The sequence below is a fragment of the Pagrus pagrus genome (genome assembly GCF_965226575.1).
Source record: "Pagrus pagrus genome assembly, chromosome: 9".
Taxonomy (NCBI): domain Eukaryota; kingdom Metazoa; phylum Chordata; class Actinopteri; order Spariformes; family Sparidae; genus Pagrus; species Pagrus pagrus.
This window is the reverse complement of record NC_140193.1, coordinates 3,763,717-3,776,940: the sequence shown is the minus strand read 5'-3', so window position 1 is coordinate 3,776,940 and position 13,224 is coordinate 3,763,717. Positions and strand designations below refer to the sequence as shown.

Below are 13,224 nucleotides of genomic sequence, written 5' to 3'. Positions count from 1 at the left end.
GCTCAATAAAGAGCGTGCGCGCGGCTCTCCGCTGCTCGCTGCGGGTTGTTAAATACGCGCGGGGCAAAGATGCAATTGCATCGGTCCCTGGAGTACTTAGCAGTGAAATGACACCTGTGAACCCCTCGCTATATCAAACTTAGCGCCTGGGCTTATAAGAGAGACGTTTTCTGCGGTCAGAGACTCAACTTTATGATGCTGAAGCCCACACACACACACACACACACACACACAGAGCAGGAGGCGGTGGTATTGAGGCTCATGTGTTTAATGTCTCTGCCAGACGAGGATCGATATTTTATATCTGAGTGTGACTTCTAGGGTGAATTACGGAGCTTATTAGGGATTGTAGGGAGCAACAACACACATAGGTCTGACCAGAGCCACACAGCTGTGGTCCTCAGGGAGGTGGAGCTGTTTGGAGGCCCTGTTTGGTAAAACTGTGGCGCAGTTGAGTCCAAAAACATTCATATTTATTTATTTATACATAATTACACATTACCATCAAGTAAGACAAGAATCTGCCAGAGTGTCTCCGGGCTCGTTAGGTAGAGCGGACAGGCCGGCTCTGCTCCGCCACCCTGCCTGTCTGCTCCCCCCCTACGAGCCCAGAGACACTACAGCTTTACATACAGGACATCTGGTTTCTGGTTTCAAAAATAAGTCTTATTGTATGTAAGCTTATGAGAAAATGAACTTCTAACGTGAATTACTATCCCAGTAAACAGCTGCCTAATGAGTTTACGGTCTCAGTCGCTATAGTTTCCAGTCTTCTTCAACACAGCACGATGTCCATTTTGTAAATTTTGGTCCCATTTAGAGTAAAATAGACGACAAAGCAGGCCACCTCGTGATTAACAAGTCACTTCCGGTCAGATCCAATCAGGATGTCTTCCACAGCTCCATCCATTCGTCCAAATATGGTCACTTCTGGCTCCAAAGAAACCAAGATGGCGTCGGCCATTATACCAAACTCAGGATTTTCAAAATGATCATTCACAAACCAATGAGTGAGGAGGAGACGGACAGACAGACATAGTTATAGACGATCTGGTGAACATAGTGGAGCGTTTAGCAGCTAAAGAAGCAGATATTTCCCTCAGGAGCTGGTGGAGACCAAAACCAGCCAATCAAACAGTTAACAAATGAAAATAATAATAATAATATCTTCTAAAAGAGTTACTGCCTGTTTGCTCACTCAGGGCTTTTTCAGTTTGCACGCTGCGTCTTTTGAGCGTCTTTATTTTGGCCCTTGATACAAAATTGACGTTGTATTTTTTATTACGCTGTTTGGATATGTTTTTGTGTGCAGCGCTAACTCTGAACTCTGCTGAAACAGCGATGACGAGGACAGCGGTGCATTACATTCGCAGCACAACTTCCCTCTCTGGAAGCTCGTGTTCCTCCGGGGGACGCTCCTCCAGATCCTGTTTAAGGATTCTTGTCAGACCTGTTGCAAATTACTGTTTGAAATCAGCTCCATTTTACTAATTACACTTCAGACCTCGGCTCATTCAACGAACTCAAAACACTCAGGGGAGAATTGAGATGAATAAACAAACCGAATAAAACGAATATTCTTTCTCAATCTGGTGGTCTTTGTGTTTCCCCGGTCACTGAAGTGAGGGCAGAGCGCCAACACAAACTCTACCGGACGGACGACAACGTCACAAGATATTCAGCAGAAAGATATTTGGTGGAAAGCGCTGTCGAACACGTCGCTCTCAAGCCGAAGCATTTTTATTCCCATCATTTCCCTACATTCGGTCCGTGCCTCTTCATGAATTGAACCGAAGCATCTCCACTCACATCCCTTTCATTTGTCAGCCGTCTGTGGAGTTGTCGAGATGAGATCACATTAAAACAGAAGTGGAGTCGAATTCAGCAGTTGTTGGAAAAACCAGCCCGCTCGTATTAAAATAAAGCCCCAAATCGATCTGTGTGCTCCATTTTGTAGACAAGGGTAATCAATCCACTTTGAGAAGTAAGTTTGGTCCAAGTTGGCCTCCGGCACCGCTCGGCTCTGCTGCTGCAGCTGTATTGTTATGAGAATCAGACACAATAATTAAGTTAGCTCAGCCACTTTTCTCCCACAGAAAGACTTGTTCTCAGTAGTTTTTCTTCTTCTCGGGTCTTTGGACGGAGAATTAGTGTTTACATAAATATCTTGTTCGTGTTCTTGTCAGTGCTGTCTGTAAGAGGTTATCATGGTTTCGGGTTACTTCCCGTTATCTGTTAAAATACTCATTGTTTGACTATTTAATGAGGCCCTGTTCACACGTACACAGGTGTTTCTTAAAACAAAGCTTTTTCCTGAGTTTTTGTCTTTCCGTACACATTAACAGCATCTCAGGTCACTGAAAACGGAGCTTTTGGAAAACTCCTGCCAGGGTGAAGATATTCAGAAACGCCGTTTTCAGTGTTTATGTGTAGACAGGTAATTGGGTTTTTGGCTCGTCTCCTTTCTTTAGCAGGCTTCTGATTGGCCAACGTGGCCCTACGGTGGAGGTTATATCGCCACCTGTTGCTTTCGGAGGCACTTCACAACCTGTGTTTGCGTTTTTATTCTGTTGGTGTGGACGAAAAATGTGCTTTTAAAAATCACCGCGTATGTGTGGATTAGGCCTCAGTCAGTGTTTCTCTTGTGATCGTCAGTTCATCTGCATGTTCATGTCTGTTCCTCCGTCCTGTTTTGCTCCTCATGTTTTACCTGTGTTCCTTGTGTCTTCTGGTTTGTACTGGTTCGTTTAGGGTTTGTTGTCTTGGATTCTTGTTTTATTGTCGGCCTTTCGCTTTTGAGGATTCATCTTTTCATCTTAAAGCTCGTTTTTTGTTTTCCAACCTGCCCGCCTGACTTGTCTTTGGGTCCTTTTTGTCTAACCGTGACTGATAAACTAAAATAATGAACAGAATGAACGTCACGTCAAAGACGTCTTTGTATTGTGTTGCTAAGATTCCTGTTGAAGTTAGCATGCTAACCAGCTAGCCACAACCCCTTCGTATCACAACTCGCTGTGTTTTACAAGCTCTGTTAGCTTTCACTGTACTAAATAAACAAAATAAACTCACAACATGTCAAGGGAAACATTTCTGGCACCTGTTTTCCTTACAAAACAGAAAAACTACAGCAAAGAGTCTACTGGGCAGCAGTTAGCAGTTACTCTGGCAACATGCTGTCGCCTATTTGTTGGGAGTGATCTTCGACAGGAGGCCATATCCTACATGTTGCACCTTTAACAGTCATATCTGGGTAAAAAACGTGCCGTTGGACCCTTATTGCCACCTTTACTGTTCCACCTGACAGCACAAATGAAGGAAGTTTACGTAAGTGATCATGTTTTATGAATAAAAGGGAACCTGTGACGGTTCGTGGTCGCTGAGCTGTGAGGTGGGCTCTTTTCTTTTTCTTCCCAGGCAGTAAAGACAGCAGCCTAAGTGTGTGGGTGTGTGGGTGAGCAGCACAAAGATGTGCTCAGAGGATGGTTTCGCACCCACAGGTGTGATAAATTCAGCAAAATGCTTGGAATCTAAATGTGCCGATTACAGGTTCAAGACGAATAATACATCATCCGTCTTCTGCTTTAATGTGTTTATAGTGTGTGTGGGTGGGAAATTGTTGTTTTCTCCTACAGACCGACAACAGGGAACATGTCGGGGAAGCCTTGTATGTGCAATAGATTGGGAACATGCTAGTCTTTCTTTTTTCAACAATAAGTCTCTGATTTCAGACAGAGGCAGACAACAGAGGCTTTTCATTTCCAGCCTGCAACCATCAGTTTTGGGCTAAAATCAAAATGATGTCTGTAGGAAGCTAACTGAGCTAACACTAGCTCCATGAGAGGATTTAAAAAGTTTAATTTGCTGACATTTTAGGCAGCACACTGCAATGAAAAGGAGGTTTTGAATATTGACTCCATGTGTGCTGAAATTAACGCTGATGCTTCATGTCCCAGGCAAAACTCCACCTCATCACCAGTTGATAAAGACTTGATAAAACCAACATTGTTCTTGCGTTGCACTGCAGAGCCAGCAAACATTAGTCCAAGCATATCCAAGTATGTGTGGAGAAATATAAAGACAAACTGTTATTTCATGCTAACTTGAGTTTAAGGACTAAAAGTAAAATGTTTAGCAAATGAATCACTCAGGTAGCTCAGGATGTTAGCCTGAGCTTCGATAGCATCCAGGACCAACTTACACACAGAACAGAAATATTACACATCATGCAGTTTTTCTAATGTAATGTCTAACTACACAAAACGTAGGTAGTTAATTAATAATATGCTAATTCTTCTTCAATTAACACTACTTCTGTAGATAAGCTCGTTAGCCAGGCGTGCTAACGTTTGCCTGTATCACTAACTGTTTAGCTAATGGTCAACTGGTTGTTTTTGTGTCGATTCACCAAAACTTAGCACTAAAACTACAAGGTTTAAAAACTATATTTTGGCACAGGGCCCATCTATAAAACAGGGCTACAAAATGAGCTGATAATGCAGAAGCTGCCTTTAATATAAAGTGTGCTTTTGTGGAGCTAATCCCCGAACAAATCTGCAATCAATCATATCACCCAAAACCAACTGGCACAAACCCAGCCTTGGATTTTTTTTTTTTTTCTGCCCCTGGCACTCTGAGGCCCAGTAACTCAACCTTGATGTCGATAATCTTTTAAAAACATGAAACTGGGCATTTGCTCTTCAGAAAAGCAGCTCCACTTCACTTTCCACCACACAGTGACAACACAGAGTAAATCCCCTGTCAAATATTTCAAGGAACTGGGAGAAATGCCAGCGAAAGACCTTCATATAGGCAGCGAGGGCAGACTAAACATCTCTCTAGCCCAAAACACTGACGCTCAAATATTGACATGTTGTCTCTGACCCGCTCTGCCTTCAGAATGTCAAAGACGTGAAATTATTGTAAAGTAAACACGCAGCGTAACAAATGTACAAACAGTGTGCAGTGGTCATCCGTGAAGGTCAACACGAGTGTGGGCTCTGACAAAGAATTTAAGAAAATAAAAGTCTGCTTCGGTCTTTGTGGGTGTGTTGAGTGCATTAATAGCGCTCGCATTAGCATAAATTCCTCTTAACCTTTGGCTGTGTGCACCACTTTCTGAGAGACTAATGGTGTTGGCCCATTTGGAGGAGGGAAGTGATACGTGCACTGAGATCTGCCTGGATGATGAATTTATCTGATAACCTTTAGTGGATTGTTTCATCTAAAGCTAAAGGTTGTATCCACGTTGGTTAGCCTTCGTAAGCAGCCTCAAAATTGTGGGTTCTATCTATATGCACGGTGATATGACTGTTACTGGCTGTAAACTCCCCAGTGCACGACCGGTTCCCACCACCGATGAGACGGCAGCATGTCATTGTCTTCTTTTACAGTTGCCACTTGCAGGTTGGCACCGTGTTGCTCGTTGCATCTGTTGAACTGAACTATTTATGTTACATTATGAGCAGCGTGGTGCAAGCTCACACTTCACAAGTGCTCAAAGGTCATTTCACACGGTTGTCTTGTGGTCTTGTCCTCTGCTAATGAGTTCTTGTGATCTTCGGCAGGCGCTTTAACGATGCTCGGTGTGTCTTTTTTAAATTTGTTGCTGCTGTGGCGCTTAATTATTATTATTTTTAGACCCAGCGAACACTGATCTGTTAATAAAACTACTTCGAATATTCATGTGAACTGGCTTCAGCAGCACCGTTAGCTGCCTCGTAAAACACAGCACGTGAGTGTCGTCTACTCTCACATTCATGTAAATTAGTTGCAAGATATACGTTCAGTTCACGTTCAGTATGTTCAATCACGTGCTCTTTTGGAGCATTCAAATTTAGATGAACACATTAAAAAACTGAAAATTATCAACACAGTGTGAAAAACAGTTGTGACGACGTCTTTATATCGTGATGCAAAGATATTAGCATGCTAACCAGCTAGCCACATCCAAGTCTAAAGCTCCTGTGCTAGCGGTGTGATCACCAACACTCGCCCCTGGTTCTCCAAACAGTCTGGACTGCTGGCTGCACGGCTAACTGAGCTAACTTTGCAGTAACACTACAGTATGCTAACACCCACCACATCTCTTCTGATATCACTTTAAGGTAACTTATTTCTGACGATAATATGAATTGACTTATATAGAATATACTGACCTTACATAGATTTACAGTTAGATCTGCTGCAGTCCCACATGATCTGTCACATCTGTGACCCTTTGTTTCAGTAAGACTTTAACCTTCCTAGATGAAAAGTTATCAATCTAAACCTCTTGACACTTCTTGAGAAAATCTGATAACAGGAGGCGATACGGTCTAGTTTCACACAAGATGGTGAAAATGTATTTAGATAAGATGGATGTACCAGAGATTTTAATATAGGCTAATACAACAACTGCCCCCCTTATTGTTCTCAGTTTATTTGTTTTCTAATAGGTTTTCTGAACAAGTTGCTGTTTGTCCTGCAGGACGATGGAAACAGGAGGTGTGTTTATACACTAATCTGGAGGACAAGTCGCTCTTACCCAGTATTTATGGTACTGTACAGTGTAATTATTAAATATGTGCTCACAGTATCATTTATTTCTAAGTAACTCTGAAGTGTTGCCCAAACCTTCAACAGTTCCACCTTCATAAAGCAAAAGGAACTTTAAAAAAGCATAAAATAAGAAAATAAGCTCGACCTAAAAAAAATCAAAACGTGTCAGTTTCTGTTCGTAGCCGGAGACATGAAAGTGAGCCGGAACCGACTGTGTTTCAGGTGATTTCATGATTGATGACCTGCAGCACATTCACAGCTGGATTCACGTTAACTTATACGACACAGTTACAGTTACAGTGATTGCAGGAGGATTGCTGCAGCGTGTGGCTGTGATTTGTCTTCGCTTCACATCAAGCGCTCGTTCTCCGGCGTGTTTGAGGTCGGCCGAGGTCCTCCGAACGAACCGGCGGTGTCCGTGCACGCTTCCCGTGAGAATGCGGCATGAAATTAAAGCGGGCTGGGCTGAATCACTGGTTGGAGATCAAAGACGGCGCTTTAACAGATACAGAACAGGTTGAGTTCTGCTTTTCTGCATCTGATGTCTGTTTCCTTTGTTTTTAATACATTTTACAAGAAAAGTTCCTCATTGACACATTTTTTTAAAACTAGTTTAACATAATAATCCAGTAATGAAGAGTCACAATCACCTCTGCATGATATCGTGAGCTGTGTCAGTAAATACTTTAAACGGCTGTGCACAGCGTCGGAGTGCCAGGGACTGTAAAAAGCAAGAGAGAGGGGGAGGTGGGGGTGAGGCAGGTAGACAGAGAGCCCCGGGGAGGTGTTTTGCTGAGGTGTCCGCTCTTGATAAAGTATTTATGACCCTGGGGCAATTTAGTGCAGACATTCAGGAACTCCACGCCACCGGGCCACTGATGAAAGTTTCATGACCGAACTCCGGCCGTGTGCCGCTGTGGGCCGAGCCGGAGCAGCTTCCACATTCAGCACATTACATTGTTACAGCAACCGCTCGCAATGCTGACTGGGAGTTATAATACCAGACTCAGACGCCTGATAAATAGCAATGTCAAACTTTTTTTTCTTCGTTGGTATTCTGCATGTGCACCGAGAGTCATCGTGCTCGTTGTGAAGTCACAAACACTGAAGCCATCTCGTCTGATTTGTCCCGATCGCTCGTCTCTTGAAAGCTGATGCTGATTGAAGAGTCTGAGTTCTGACTGGAGCTCAAACAAAATATGATTTAAAATATCCTGCTCCCTTCACACATCTTTGTATTTGATAACCACAACACGTCACATACAGCAGTCTGGACAGTGACCCTTTGTCCACATGTACACGGGTATTGCTTAAAAACTTTTTCTACACATTTCAGCCTTTCGTTGTCACATAAACAACATTTCAGGTGACTGAAAACGGACCTTTGGGTGAACTCCTTCCAGGGTGAAGATATTCAAAAACTCAGTGTTTACAGTGTTTGAATGGGCAGAAATGAAAGTTTTGGAAACATTAATCAGTGTTTGTATCTTCATCGGCGGATGTGAACTCGGACTATGTGTTGTGATGTTGGGGTATTTGAGTTTGTACAGACTGAATGGATGTTGCTGTATTATCTCTTTTGTCGATTATCCAAAAAGATTCAGCGAGGAGCCGTCACATTTCACGACCTCCTTCATAATATTTTTTCGTAGCTAAGCAACCGACCGGAGTAAACAATCTGTTTTCTGTTTACAACCACACGCAAATGCCAAGTTTACCTGAGTGACCATGAGATGTGTTTTCAGGTTTGTTAGTGTGGACGGAGATTATTTCTAAAAAGCTGCTAAACAACAAAACGATATTTTACTTATATAAACTTATATAAGTTATAATAAACTGTTTTTGTTAAATTAGTTTTTTTGTTAAATCGCACCCTTAAAAAAAGAGAATCAAGCAAAAGCAGGAAAACTCAGAAAAACAATATTACAGAATAAATCGTCAACAGTCAAAACAAACACGAGGGAGTCTAGTCTAAGGTTGGTTGAAACAAATGTAAAAATACAAAAAGACAACATGAGTCATTACAAGTAAAAAGGAATAAAGGTGATAAAACAGAAAAAATCACAGAATAAAATATAATAAATGAATAAAAAAGCGAGAAAAGTCAAAGATAGGTGGCGGTCAGGTGGTTCGTGTTACATGAGTAAGTTAACGTACGTAAAGCGCATGACTTACATCACTTATGTTACGTGGCATGAGTTAAATAACTTGTGTTATGAGACTGAATGTAGTTATTTTAACCCAAAATATGACTTTCCCTGAACCTAAGCAAGTATTTTTGGTGCCTAAACTCAACCGAACCTCAACCGTTAATAACAACACGAGAACTGTTTGTCAGTAAGCTTTATTTTGAAAGTCTTACAGGATGTTGTGTATTATTGTTACTGCTTATTGATCTTCTCGTGCAACATGATGCTGGAGGTGCAGCGTCATAGTTTGAAGCTAGTATGTGAAGTTTGGAGTGACTTCTCGTATCAATATTTCACTTCCTGGTATCACATCGAGTGTCGCTCAGACTCCGGACGTGACAGGCAGATCGAAGCCGTCATCACTGATACATCTGGACGTCGTTGATGGAGAGGAGTGTTTTTTATTTCCTCTCTCTGAGCCGTGCAGCACACACACTGATTTGTTTCTCTGATCGCTCTCCTCTTTCATTAAAGGCCAGATGATTGCAGGAAAGGCCCGGAGATTTGAAAAGCTCCCTCACGTTGACAATTATTAACAAAAAGAAATCAAGCTCCGTCTGTTTACGATGAAACTGTTTTTGAAACGTCGAGAGCGACTGAAAGCTTTGTAACCTCAAGAAATAGATGGTTCGTCTGATGCATTAATCAACCAGTCTATTGATTTATATATCACTTGGTCTGTTTGGCACAAGCAGACAGAGACGGAGGCCTGTTTTGAAGTCTATCCACAACAAGCAGCAATTCTTTTTCACACTCACTATTTGCATATCAGCACCAATTTGAGGATCCATGAATACTGACATCAAAATGGTCGATTTGCTCGGCAATTTGGGGTTTTTCAAACGATCTGCCCGGGGTGCTTCAACATCAGAAGCACCACATGACCCGCAGAAGCCTCTTTCATCACGATACAGAGGGAGCTAAGTGAGATCATTCTGCAAAATAAGTGAAATACTGCGCTAATGGGGGGAAACAGCACATTTAACCTCAACAAAAGAAAATGCATGTCAGGGTTATTTAGTTCGGTGTTCGTTTGAGTCAAAGCGAACGGAGAAGTGGATGAGCCCAACGTAGTACAACACATAATAACTTTAATATCTTTGATTGTCTAATATGTGTTCTCGTCTGTGACTGTGTATCAAAGTAATAGCTGTAATTATTTCATTAGACAGGATAAACGCAGAGTGTGGCCTGATTGAAGGCCAAATGGCGCCATGATGAGCCTCGCAGAGCTCAGATCTGTACGAGGAGACACTGAACGCTCCATCCAGCAGCACATTTAATTCATTAATTCAATTTTATGCAGCAGGGATCAGATTACACAGCGCCCGGGCGCCCCGCTGGTGACATTGCGACGTCATTCATTTTTTTTGCAGCCGGTGTGATTCATTTATTGCCGTTGTGTTATCCCACTGTGCTTGTTGATATCATCGGGGGGTGTGTCAGGCGAGCTGAATGAAATCCTAATGAGGGTGTCGCCCCGGAGGGGGAGGAAGGCGACACCGGCGCCAGACTCCCAGATGCAGTTCAATCAGACTCCCGCTGAGACGCACACACAGGTTACACACAAGCAAAGTTACATTACTCAACTTCAGATACAAGTGAGAAGACTGTTCGCACAGAGACGTGTGTGGGGAGCGCTTCAGATTACAGATGTAGAGCGTAAATCATCACTATTTACAGTGAAAGTCTTTGTACTATCTACTACTATTTACTGTAATCCATGTTAAGTGCATTAAAATCATATATCTATGCATATCTTATGCATTAGCACTTGGTTATCTTCATATGCGTCAGACAACACGGACATCGTTAGTAGCTATTGACGTCCGCGTCAGCTGGACGAGAACAAATGATCACATTATTGATTTACAGCCAAGAAATGTGACGCACACTTCACTCACGGCAAAACCTGCAATCCAGCACAACACTGACAATTACCAACACGAGCCAGGAGGCTCTGAGCACACACACATTATTTTTGGGGGACATTAAAGGTGCACTATGCAGTTTTAGAGAAGAGTTTCAAACTCAGAATTTTCATATTTACAATATTAATGAGGTGATATCTCCAACTGTAAGTGAATAAACAAGCTGTTCTCAGAGGAAAATAAGGGGAAGAACACTGTTTGAAAGGTGGCAGGGTCCGCCACATATAAACAAAGTAAAACAGTATGAAATTGTTTGTTTGTTTATTCAGTCATGAAAACAAATAGTTTGTTTATTTAGTTTGTTAAGTCAGAAAAATCAGCCAATAAAACTCTCTCTTCCAACTACATATCTCAAAACTACAGATTTCTCCTTTAAAAAAGTCACAGTTTCTTTTAAGAGCTGCTCAGCACAATGCATGATGGGAAAAGTGAGCCATCTTTGACTCAGATACTCTCAGCAGCACTGTCTCACACGTCACAGTGACTTCACAGTAAACTAGTTTGTGAATACTTTGCTAGAAAGTTGATAAAAACACATTTTATTAAAGGTTTTGTTGTGAAAAAAAGTTGACTAACAAACAAAAGTATACACAATACTTGTAACTGTAACTACAGAATACTTCAATACTTATTTTAGTGTTGCAGGATTAACCCTGAATTTAGAATTGTATGTGTAAATGTGCATTTTATGGTTATTCACAGTTAAATCACAGTTTATTTTTGTAAGTTTATGGATCTCTGGTGTATTTCAGAAGCACGGGGAAAATCAATAACATTAAATTACATTTTTAAGAGCATGTGTTGGTGTCTGTGTCTGCAGAGACGCTGCTCTCTGCCTGTGTTCTCCTGTTTGCCTATTATCTTGCTGTGTTTGGGATGTTTTCTGAGCGTCTCTGCGAGAAGGAGAGTTGATTGTTGAGTCTTACACTCCCGGTCGTCAAACACTTTCGCCTCTTTGGCTTTCTTCGACCCAAAGCGCCGGTAATTGAAGACCTGGGAGTGAGGCTCAACAGCAACACCTCATCTTTCTCCTTTAAAATGGTGAATTTACAAACAGCAGCTGAAGAATCCTGCACAGTTCTCCTTTAATGTTATTACCTCACCGGCACTTTGAGACTGAATAATGACCCAAACATCTGCGAACATCTAGAAATGTTCAGTTCCACTAACTTTAACGTTACAGACACTCAAAGAAATGCAAAGAAATCATGTCGGTGAGCAAATGAAGCGTTAGATTTGACCGTAGTTACGTCTCACACAGTACTACTGATAATACTATCATCCACTATCAGTGTAAGTACCACTTTAAGGTGCAGGAGTTTTTTTATGAGGAACACAATCAAGCAGAGAACATCCAGCTCTGACCGAGTGTCCTCATCTGAAACACTGAACTCCTGAACAGCTAACCGGAGTTCGGCTGCTGGAAAGTGAAAAGAGTTTCCCACAGGGATCAATAAAGCCCAACGTTTCACAGTTCATTATAACAATATACCGTTGCACCAGCGCCTCTCAGTTCAGTGTGAACTGTTGAGGAGGAGGAGGAAGAAGACTCAGCCTCATCTTGTATTTTTAACCAGAAAATGAGCTCGTTAAAGCCTCGAGCAGGTTTATGTGTTTGTTAGAGCAGTCTGATGAGCCTCAGTAGACACACGGCGAAGATGTTGCAGAAATTAATCCTACTTGTTGGACAAGATGCATGTTTCTTATGAAAAGTGCAAACAACAATGAACCGATCCGACCGATAAATATCTCTGTTCTCTCTGTTTCTCTGGGCCACAGAGCTCCAGTGTCGTCCAACAACTATTAAAACACACCACTGAGCCTCGCTGGGTGACACGTCCCTTCATTACCATGAACACACAAATCATTTATTCTGACTTAATTACACAATCAGCGTCCTGCTGCCCTCAATACTCACGAGAGCACCAAATGTGGATTCATCCAGCACTTGACATGGTCCCCAACAAACACACCACTTTCTCCTGTTTGAGTAACGTTTGCCAAAAACTACAGCGGTCAACTGTTTTTAGGAAGTGACCGGCTGACGTGTCGGGAATGAGTCAGCAGTCGGTTAAAGGAGGCTGAATATTGATCAGCTGATTGGTTATACTGGCATCAATACAGCCTTTTTACACTGGGGGGATTTCATGATTCAAGAAAAAGCAGTTTGCTCTGTTGATGACAATATGGCATTACAGAGGTTGCACACTCGTGGCTAATCATCTAACTGGGAAATAGGTATCAATGTATTTTGCAAACAAAAGATGTGTGTAATATTCCTGAAAACATTCAAAATGATTTCAATGTATTCTATTTATTTCAGTGGACGGCTGTTTTTGGAAATAACTGAGCCTAAAAGGTCCAATTTGTAAGAAAGTTTTGATTCTCGTTCCCATTTCAAGAATCGGCTGCCAATTCTTACAAATTGGACCTTTGAGGGACTTTAAAAAATAAACTTTATTTTAAAAGATTTTAAAAGATTTAGATCTTTGGTGAGAACCAGTGGGGTTTGAGCTCAGTGCTTCATCGAGGTTAGCGAAGGTGGAAAGTCTAACTGAGAAGTTTTT

At 41.9% G+C, this 13,224-nt stretch overlaps 1 protein-coding gene across 1 annotated transcript in view; it reads right to left on the bottom strand.

The window, feature by feature from the left end:
- Positions 1-13,224, bottom strand: part of dpp10 (dipeptidyl peptidase like 10) — a 194,391-nt gene that overhangs the window by 102,339 nt on the left and 78,828 nt on the right. The window lies entirely within an intron of this gene.